The 10642-nt window shown below is 41.7% G+C and overlaps 1 protein-coding gene across 1 annotated transcript in view; it reads left to right on the top strand.

Moving 5' to 3' along the window:
- Positions 1-10642, top strand: part of jam3b (junctional adhesion molecule 3b) — an 88321-nt gene that overhangs the window by 1019 nt on the left and 76660 nt on the right. The window lies entirely within an intron of this gene.

Here is a 10642-nt window from a genome sequence, read left to right as displayed (position 1 = left end):
TCTCTGTCTCTCTCTCTCTCTCTGTCTCTCTCTGAGCAGATCTATATTTGTATATATGTGTGCATGGTTCTAATGTAACCAGCTGAATCTATTATGTTAACAGAGAGGGGGAGGGGGGGGGGGGGGGTGATGTGATTTGTTGCCAGAGTTAAAGTGAATGTGAAGTTTTTCATTTTTGTAAAATGTAACAAATTATTGGGTGATATTTGAAGCGTATAGTTCGTAAGACATTTTCCAATAACATTATATAATACACTAATGTATTTAAAATACATAGACAAAATAATGTCCCACAGGAAAGAAAAATGTAAGCGAGTTATTCACTGGTGTGTATAAGGACAGAATAGCATGTGATGAACTGGTCACTCCCCTCAGGGTCTGGCGGCCTAACTTTGGTTTTTTTCTTCTTCTCAAGTACTGAGAGAAGTACGAGGGGACACAGTCACCAGTCTGTGAGCCTCCAGCCCCCCCTGTGGTGGTTCAAGTGAGTGGACTGGCTTATTCCCGTTGATTCATTTGGTGATAGCAAAGTGGTGGAGCTGGTTCCAGATCTGTTGTCGGTGTCCTGCACCTGGACAGGATGGCGACTGACGCCGATAGTATTTTATCTTCAGTCGTTACACGTCTTCAGAGTCAGTACTCTGTGATGGCCTGCGGCCCGGTTCAACCCTATTTTACATTTTGAGAACCGATGACTAATGATGATGATGATGATGTCACAATAAATGCCTACTGGCGATTGAGAGCCGTAGAGAGGTTTAGAGTTCCAAGACGGAATTCCGATGAACCCTTTCACTACCATACTATACAGAAGGTTAACCCTTTTCACTTCACCCTTTCACACAGGTTAACCGTCTGTATGGTGTGGCGGTGAAAGGGTTAACCTTCCGTAGTGTGGTAGTGAAAGGGTTCATCGGAATTCCGTCTTGGCCCATGGGGACATTAACATGTGTGTTGTCGGGCCTTACAAATGAATTTGATTTGATTATGATTTGATTAGTGTGCGGTTGTGAAAGGGTTAACCCTTTGTCGTGTGTGGCAGTGAAAGGGTTAACATTCTCTGTATTGTCGCAGTGAAAGGGTTAACCAACTTTTGGTAGTGTGGTGTGGTAGTGAAGGGTTTAAACCTTCTATAGTGTGGTAGTGAAAGGGTTAACTTAAAAACACGTTCCAAAGACAAAAAAAGGTGCACCCGAAGGGGTTAATGGCCCGAAGCCCAGTTTAAATGATGTGAGGGGTCATTCCTGCTGACAGAATAATGGACGTCCAGGAAGAGAGTCGAGCTGCTGCCTATATGATTGTTTGGAATTTTATTTCAACAGATTAGTCATCAGTCATTCTGTGCGGTCTGTGTGCACGTCGCCCAGAGCCTCACAAGCAGGCCGGGCCGGGCCAGACCGGGTCAAACCCTGTCTGTCTACAAGCTACAACATACAAGTATTAATGGTCTATTGATTGATTCTAATTACATTCTTGCTAACACATTACACTTAAAGCAAACATCCATGATGTATTAGACCTATAGGATAAAGACCTTATTGACGGGGGAACAAAATGACCCAGCGCCAAGCGCCGATGGAGTGTAGATTTCCTCTTTGGCCGGTGAATTATGGAGGCTGCTCAGCCACTCTGGCTTGTAAAAACAAATTAGGAGCAAACTTTTTGAATTAGGGAAATCTATTTTTAAAACGTATAACAGGCACCCAGAAAAGTGGCAATTTTTTTTACTTGAACTTGAGGACGTTTTTTTGCAGACGCTTAGCTTTATACTTTATACTTATAGCACATGCATACGCCTGGTCTCTTTTGAAAGATAATATTCTGAAGTTACTAATGCAAATGATTGGCAGTTGATTGGCAGTTGATGATTGGCAGTTCTGGAGCGTCGGGAGTCCGGGGTGATCATCTTTACGTATATTTATATGTTTGGCGAAAAATGCAGTCCCGAGCCGCCAGAGACGCTCGAAAAGTGCCGTGACTTTGTGCGTTCCGCCGGTGGGCACGCCGGGACGTACAGTATATACGTCAAGAGGTTAAAGAGCATGACAGCAGCAATGACAATGCACAGCACATGTACCCGATGCTTAGTGCGTATTGTCAGTCAAAACAGTCAGTGACCATTACATTATTACCTCCACTCTGTCTGCAGCATGTCTCTCCGCTCACGGAATGGCATATTTCGTCCGTATCAATAGTCTACGAACGCTATGCAAAGTGGGGCGACATGTTGTTGGAACAATTTGGAAATGCACGAACACGGACAGACTCGGCTTTCTGCGTCATGCCATGATGACATGGATGATAATCGCATGCTGTGTGCGTGCTAGTACGTTTATATCCAAAAGGCAACTCCAGGTGATTCCTGCACCTGGTTCTCAGTGCGTTGTCCCGAGTGCATGTCTGAAAAGGGCTTTAGATAACACTAAGCGGCGGGCTGTATCCCAACGCAACACACCTTTCGTGGTGACGTTAGCGTACTATCCATAGAATCCTACTTCTGCTCTCGTGCTCCACAGCTTCCAGTGTCGTCTTCCTGCAACAACTCACGCCTTGCGGGATTTCACAGTGAGATTACTAATTAAACGATTAACGTTGATTCATTTCTTCAATCCACTCAAAATGATGCATAACGTGTTGTTTATGATATTCATTGAAAATAGCATATGAGAGTATTATATATTAATTATAATAATAACACATGGATATATTCAAAAAAATCTGTTTATCATTTTTGGCTGGTTTAAAATCTGTCTCCAAAAATCAGCCACCTTGCCTGTTAATAGATAGAATAGAATAGAATAGAATAGAATAGAATAGAGTAGAAATACTTTTAATATCCAGAGGGAAATTTGACACTGCAAATCGCTCAGCATTTAAACATTTCGACAGAACAGGTCACGAATAAGAATAACAAAACAAATCAAATCAAATTGCCTAAGATAAGAGTCGAATAAAATAGAATGAAAAAAAAATGGAATAAAATATACAGTAAATAAATACAGTAAAAAAAAGATTTTTTCTCCCTGCTTATTGATCACCCACTGAGAAATAGTAACTATTTACACTTACGTTATAGATTATATTGTCCTATCAACGTACAGACTGAATGGCGGTTACATCATAATAGGGCCGTGTCTCTTGCTCCATAATGAGACGTCAGATGTTATAGCGTAGCGCCTGTTATATGGGCTCTCCCTTTCAGCTGTATGCTTTTCGGAATGTTCTCTCTCTCTGAATTCCATCTTGGAATTCTGGAACTGCGTAGCTTTCAATGGCCAATACAGCAGCCATTGTTGTTACATCATTGTTGGAATGTCTATAGTTCCCAAAATTCTATCTCTCATGTGAGATGGTACACCAGAGAGGTTATGCCGTCTCATCATAACGCTGTTATAATCTGCTGTGGCTGACCGTGTGTGATCTGTTATCAACTATGCCGTCTCATAACGCTGTTATAATCTGCTGTGGCTGACCGTGTGTGATCTGTTATCAACTATGCCGTCTCATAATAACGCTGTTATAATCCGCTGTATCTGACCGTGTGTGATCTGTTATCAACTATGCCGTCTCATAACGCTGTTATAATCCGCTGTATCTGACCGTGTGTGATCTGTTATCAACTATGCCGTCTCATAACTAGGGATGGGTACCGAATTCGGTACTTTTGAGGTACAGAACCGAAACACGTCGGTACTACCGAGTATCGAATCAAGTGAGAAACCGAAAAAAAAAAAAAAAAAAAAAAAATTATTATTTTTATTTTTTATTTTTTATTTTTTTTTAACTTTTTTCTTTTCATGTCAACGTTCACACGCACAATATATGCTTACCTAGGATTTGACTTGATTCAACAACAAAGCAGTCGGAGCAATGACAAGCCGAAAACTGTCGAAATTGTAGTTATTTGAAGTTTGGATTTTTCTTTACGACTGAGGTAGGTAAATTAAATTTCTTGAGACTAAAGTACCGAAAAAAGGTACCGTTGGGTACCGGTATCGGTTCAAATGTGAAAGGTACCCATCCCTACTCATAACGCTGTTATAATCTGCTGTGGCTGACCGTGTGTGATCTGTTATCGACCGTCATCCCCATTCTTCTCCGCATCTGCACAGAATTCTCTTGTTGATATTCCAGTCCACAAAATCTTTCCACTGTTGAGTTTACCTGAGTTATTTCATTATGTATAACATTCCAAAGACACAGTTACCAGGAACCTCCTGCTAACGGCAGAGCCAAGAAATGTGGAGGCTTGGACGAGGCTCAAAGTGGATTAGTAGGCCTACCAAGCTAATATAAACTTTTGAGATCAGTTCTTGGACCTTTAGGAGAGACACATGTGTGCTCATCTGGGGCACTGCTGTGCTTTGGAAATACTTGGGATTCACTTTGGAAAAATACACATTTGGTCAAAAACAACAGTATACTTGGATTTAAATGATAGTGAGATGTGTTGCAAATCACTGTGTATGATTCAAAAGTACATTTTCAGACTCAATACAGAACCGTGTTGCGAATGACTGTGAAATTGATTAAGATAAGATAAGATATTATCTGATTGATCCCCTTGGGGAAATGTGAGTGTCATATATAACGGGGAGGGGAGGGGAGGTACAGGTATGGGCAGGGTAATAGTAGAAATATACAAGAACATAAATTTATAGGCAATAAAATTGGATCTGAATATAGAAATATGAGAAAAAATGTACAGTGTAAACAATATAATTAAGTCTCAATATAAAAATATGAGATGTATAAACAAAGGTGCAGATGAGGGTCTCTATGCTCTATCAGTTATATTATATCTGACTAGGGCTGCAACGATTAGTCGACATAATCGACGACGTCGATCATAAAAACTCGTAGACGCAGAATTTTTGCGTCGATGCGTCATAAAAAAAAGAGAAAAAAATCATTTTTTTTATTTAATTTTTTTTATAATATTTATTTTTTTGCACTACCTATCTTTGTGAAAGTGGCTTCTCAGCTCTGGTCCAGCTGAAGACAAAGCAGATGAACAGATTGGACATTGAGCATGACCTCAGAGTTGCTTTGTCTACCATCACCCCAGACTTTGAGACTCTTGTCAGGAGCAAACAACATCCCCAGTTATCACATTAGTTCCCTTCCCTGGGATGTTAAGCTAAGAAGTTTGCTAAGAAGGATATATTATTATTATTATTATTATTATTATTATTATTATTATTATTATTATTATTATTATTATTATTATTATTATTATTATTATTATTATTATTATTATTATTATTATTATTATTTTATTTCATTGTGTTTTTAGCCCTAGTTGCACTTTTGTTGCAACCCCAGTTATCCCATTAGTTCCACCAAACTTACTGTCGGTCTGTTATGTTAAGCTAAGAAGTCTGCTAAGAGCCCGGAAAAGGAGCCGCGCCCACAGGAAGCAGCGATGGAGGGTGTGACAGAAATAATCGTTAGATTAGTCGACTAATCGAAAAAAGAATCAACAGATTAGTCGACTACCAAAATAATCGTTAGTTGCAGCAGCCCTATATCTGACCAAACCTGACACCACGTAGCCCTCCTCTAGGCCTCTTGGCAGCTCAGAGTGAGGCTGTTTGATCCGGCACCAGGTGAAACATCTTGTATCTGAACAGAGTGTAGCAATTTCACCCAATCAATAAATCCCCCTCCAAAAGAAAACTCATTTATTAACATTCTAAACAAATTAACTTATGATCGAAGGCTTTTTCTGCATCTAACATTACCACTAAAGCACAGAGCTTCTTAATCTTAACATACTGTAAGATACTCAGTAGTCTCCTGATGTTTTAATTTGACTGCCTGTTTTGCCAGTCTGGTCATGTCCCACAATAAGTCTAGAAGTAAGGAGTTTCGCTAACATTTTGCAGGCTGTGTCTTGGTTACTTTTTGACCTACAGGATGCTGCATCTTCTGGGTCTTCGTTTCCCTCTAGTAATATCTTCTTCTTCTTCTTCTTCTTCTTCTTCTTCTTCTTCTTCTTCTTCTTCTTCTTCTTCTTCTTCTTCTTCTTCTTCTTCTTCTTCTTCTTTCTTCTTCTTCTTCTTCTTCTTCTTCTTCTTCTTCTTCTTCTTCTTCTTCTTCTTCTTCTTCTTCTTCTTCTTCTTCTTCTTCTTCTTATTAATTTTTCGGTCTTGTTTACAGACAAATCAAACACACCCATGTGGACTTGCAATATTTTTTTTAAATTAAATAAGAAATCACAAATGTACATATTCAAGGCAAGCTCACACACAAAATCCAAAATCAACGACAGAAAAAAAGGAATAAGCTGAAGCACATGGTTATTTTTGCCTATCCTTAAAAACGAAATATATTTTAATATAAGAAAGAAAAACTTAAAATATGCCAGTAGTTAATTCTCCCATGCCGTGCCTCAGGACAAGTGCTGATGGTGCCCCCCCCCCCCCGGCCCCCCCCAGCCCCCGGAGGCTTCGCTACCCGCCCCGAGAGCAAATGTTTTGTAGCACTCCCTGAATGGCATGTAGGGCCTCTCTCTCTCTCTCTCTCTCTCTCTCTCTCTCTCCGGGGCGCGTCACCTACCGTCTGACATTTTACGGCAAAGACAGTAAACGGCCGAGCGAAGGAGGAGGAGGAGGAGGAGGAGGAGGAGGAGGAGGAGGAGGAGGAGGAGGAGGAGGAGGAGGAGGTGGTACGGACGCGAGAGGAAGCACTTAAAGCCCCGGCCGGCCGGCCGCTCTCGGTCTTGTTTTGATTCGTGGAGATATTCTCTCCACAGAGCGTTCTTCTGCGAGACGCAGGGCTCCGCCGCGGAGGAATTTAACACGCTAACCCCATCTTTACGCGTGTTTGTTTGACCTCCGTTTAACCGGCCGTCGCGCCGCTGGGATCAAGAACCTGTCCCCCGGCCACGACGGCGGTGTGAAAACAAGACGCTCGTAATAATTAGAATAAAAAAAGAACATAGAACACAGAGGAGGGAGAGGGTGTTATACAAATAGGATCAACTGAGATTTAATACATGTCTGTTTAATAAATAAGATTTATTCTTCTTCCTGCTCCTTTTGCCCACGGTAGAAATGTATTCGTGATTTTGTATGAAAACTGTATGATTGCATTGCTTCCATGTGGCAAATAAAACTCCGAATCTGAATCTGAATCTGGTCAATCGGAGCGCCGCTAATACGATTATTTCCATCTGACACAAACGTTGCTGTTTGAGATCTCCCCCCCCCCCCCCCCCGGAAGACGGTGAAAAGCAATAAAATCATCACATGAATACCGGCGCTACTACTACAGCTTGGCGTGGGACGAACTATGTAGCACATGGCCCCTCGCTGCGGAATGGCCCAAAACAGCTGAGCAGGGCTGCTAGGTGGTGGGCGGTGTTCGGGACGGAGTCAGGGACGTAACCAGAAATATCCGCGGCGTCTCCCTCTCTCTCTCTCTCTCTCCCAAACCTCGTACAGTGTGTGTGTGTTCGCAGCAAATGCAGCATTCCGGATGGGAAGCATATGGAGGAGTCAAAACCTTCCTATCATGTGTGTGCGGCGAATAACACTCTCGCCCACCTGTTGAGAGATAAAAGAGACCCCGGTGGTGATGTTGTCATGGAGGACGGGGGGCCGCGGGGGGTGGTCGGAGAAGAAAGGAGAGGTGACTCATAAAGTCACATTCAGTGTCTTCTTGTAAACATTCTGTATAGGGAGCCGGATGTGGATCCGAAGGTTGAGAGAGACACGACGAGAGAAGAATTCAACCTCTATCCTAAAAAGTTTCCTCTCTGGAGCTGTGTATCGGATGCTGAAGTCAGAAGCTGTGTGCTCACGTTCCAGACATGACAAGCATGTGCAATTGCTAAATGTCAGTAAGGCCACCGAGTGAAAGAGGAGGCACTGGTCGGAATAGGCCCCCGGCGTTTAAGGCTGAAAATACTGGCCAAGCCCTCCTCCCCCTGTGAAAACATTATAGGCCCAGCCTCATGGGCAAAGGAATACATTTTGTGTCAGCCTTTCTTTATAGAGCTGATCGGATGATCATCCGATGTACAAGCAAAGGCACACACGTGAACAAGCAAAGGCACACACGTGAACAAGCAAAGGCACACACGTGTACAAGCAAAGGCACACACGTGTACAAGCAAAGGCACATATGTGAATAAGCAAAGGCACATACGTGAATAAGCAAAGGCACATATGTGAATAAGCAAAGGCACACACGTGTACAAGCAAAGGCACATACGTGAATAAGCAAAGGCACATACAACACAATGTGTCACGTCAGCTGAATGACTAAATGAGCTACGTGATCAGATCTACGAGAGAGAGAGAGAGAGAGAGAGAGAGAGAGAGAGAGAGAGAGAGAGAGAGAGAGAGAGAGAGAGAGAGAGAAATAATTGGTGTCCTGTTCAGAGTAATGGCTTCTGGGTAATGTAGTCCTCTCTCAATAGCAGACCAGAAGTGGTTGTTTGTTTTTCCAAAACATTATTAAGTGATGTTTAGGCTACACATCATGTTTGAAATGCCCCTCCGCCAGCTTAGTAAGTAGACCAGTGTTTGTGGGCGGCTTCCTGTTGGGTGATCTGTATCTCTCTGATCACATGGTCCCCGGAGAAGCCTCCCTCCTCCCTCCTGTATTTACTGGATACAACACAGTACATCAATAGGGCAAAAGAGATCGAGCCATCGATCAACCCCCAGGACGCTGTCGGCTTAGTGAAATAATTAGAGGATTAATTAATGACATGGCACAGACTGTGATCTATGTGTGACTGAAGAGCTCCACACTGCTGGGTCTCTGGAAGGGAAGAGGCAAGGTCTGAGCTCCATGCTGCTGGGTCTCTGGAAGGGAAGAGGCAGGGTCTGAGCTCCACGCTGCTGGGTCTCTGGCAGGGAAGAGGCAGGGTCTGAGCTCCACACTGCTGGGTCTCTGGAAGGGAATAGGCAGGGTCTGAGCTCCACGCTGCTGGGTCTCTGGAAGGGAAGAGGCAGGGTCTGAGCTCCACGCAGCTGGGTCTCTGGAAGGGAAGAGGCAGGGTCTGAGCTCCACGCTGCTGGGTCTCTGGAAGGGAAGAGGCAGGGTCTGAGCTCCACGCTGATGGGTCTCTGGAAGGGAAGAGGCATGGTCTGAGCTCCACGCTGCTGGGTCTCTGGAAGGGAATAGGCAGGGTCTGAGCTCCACGCTGATGGGTCTCTGGAAGGGAAGAGGCAGGGTCTGAGCTCCACGCTGCTGGTTGTCATCAGCTGAGGGCATTTTCTGTTTAACATCTTACAAAACCAGAAGGCAGCATCTTATAAAATAAAAAACACATTTATTCCAAAGACTGGCCCCATAGTCAAACACACATGTATTTGTAATAGTGCTGTCAATAGATTAAAAAAAATTAACTAATTAATCTCACAATTTTCTGTAATTAATCTAGATTAATCTAGATAAAAAATAGCATTTTTCCACTTAAGACCGAAGCTTGTAACAGATATTTACTTGAGTAAAATCATGGAATTAATGTAAAATCAACACAAAGAAAGTATATTTAGATTCAAAGACTATTTTAATAGCTTTCTTTGAATACAGTTTCTCTCCTGTGAAATACAAATGTTCAACAAAACCATCAACATTGACTCAGCTAGACCTCTCTCTTATATCCGCGGCACTAAGATTGAAGATTTTTCACTCCATAGATTAATCTAGATTAATTTATTTTAATGCTTTAAATAATTTAAATTAATCTCCAAAGTTAAAGCATTGATTTTGACAGCCTTAATTTTTAATAATAATAATAATAATAATAATAATAATAATAATAATAATAATAATAATAATAATAATAATAATAATAATAATAATAATAATAATAATAATAATAATAATAATAATAATAATAATAATAATAATAATAATAATAATAATAATAATAAGAAGAATAATAATAAGAATAAGGTGGGTCACATCATCAAAATGACAATTACTAGATTATTATTGCTATATTAAATTATAAAATACTAAATTATGAAATACTAAATTATGAAATAGCACAATAACCATTAATAATAACCTTTAATTTCTTTATACTGACATCAAATAAGTGTGTGAGTAGTCCAGCCTCATCTCTGTCGGTCCAAAGCGTCAACAGGCCCTGGTGGAAAAGGCCCCAGTCATCATTGATCAGATAATGGAGTGAAACATGGACCACAGCTTGCGCTTCGGCTCATAGGGGATTAAAACATTCTATGATACGGCCAGGAGCCAGACCACATGCCAAGCCTTCAAAATAATAATAATCAGCAAAAATATTAAAATCAAATCAACCTCACACGTGGAGCGAGTGGAGGAAGGTTGAACTGTGGGTAATATGATCATGGCATGTCGCATGCCGACCCAATGTCGTGCCAATGCGTGAAATACGTCCGCCGCTACAGGATAGCGTGTCAGTGTCACAATAAATGGCGATGGTGACACGCAGGTATGAAGGTGCAGTTACGGTGCACTATACCAGCCATGTTAGGGTTAATGTTGGCTTTAAGGTTATGGTTATTAGGGTTATGGTTGGTTTTAAGGTTATGGTTATTAGGGTTATGGTTGGCTTTAAGGTTATGGTTAGAGTTATGGTTGGCTTTAACGTTATGGTTAGGGTTATGGTTGGTTTTAAGTAGGGATGCTCGAT

The sequence above is a fragment of the Notolepis coatsorum genome, assembly GCF_963971535.1.
Source record: "Notolepis coatsorum genome assembly, chromosome: 8".
Lineage (NCBI taxonomy): Eukaryota > Metazoa > Chordata > Actinopteri > Aulopiformes > Paralepididae > Notolepis > Notolepis coatsorum.
This window is presented reverse-complemented; position numbering and strand designations above follow the sequence as displayed.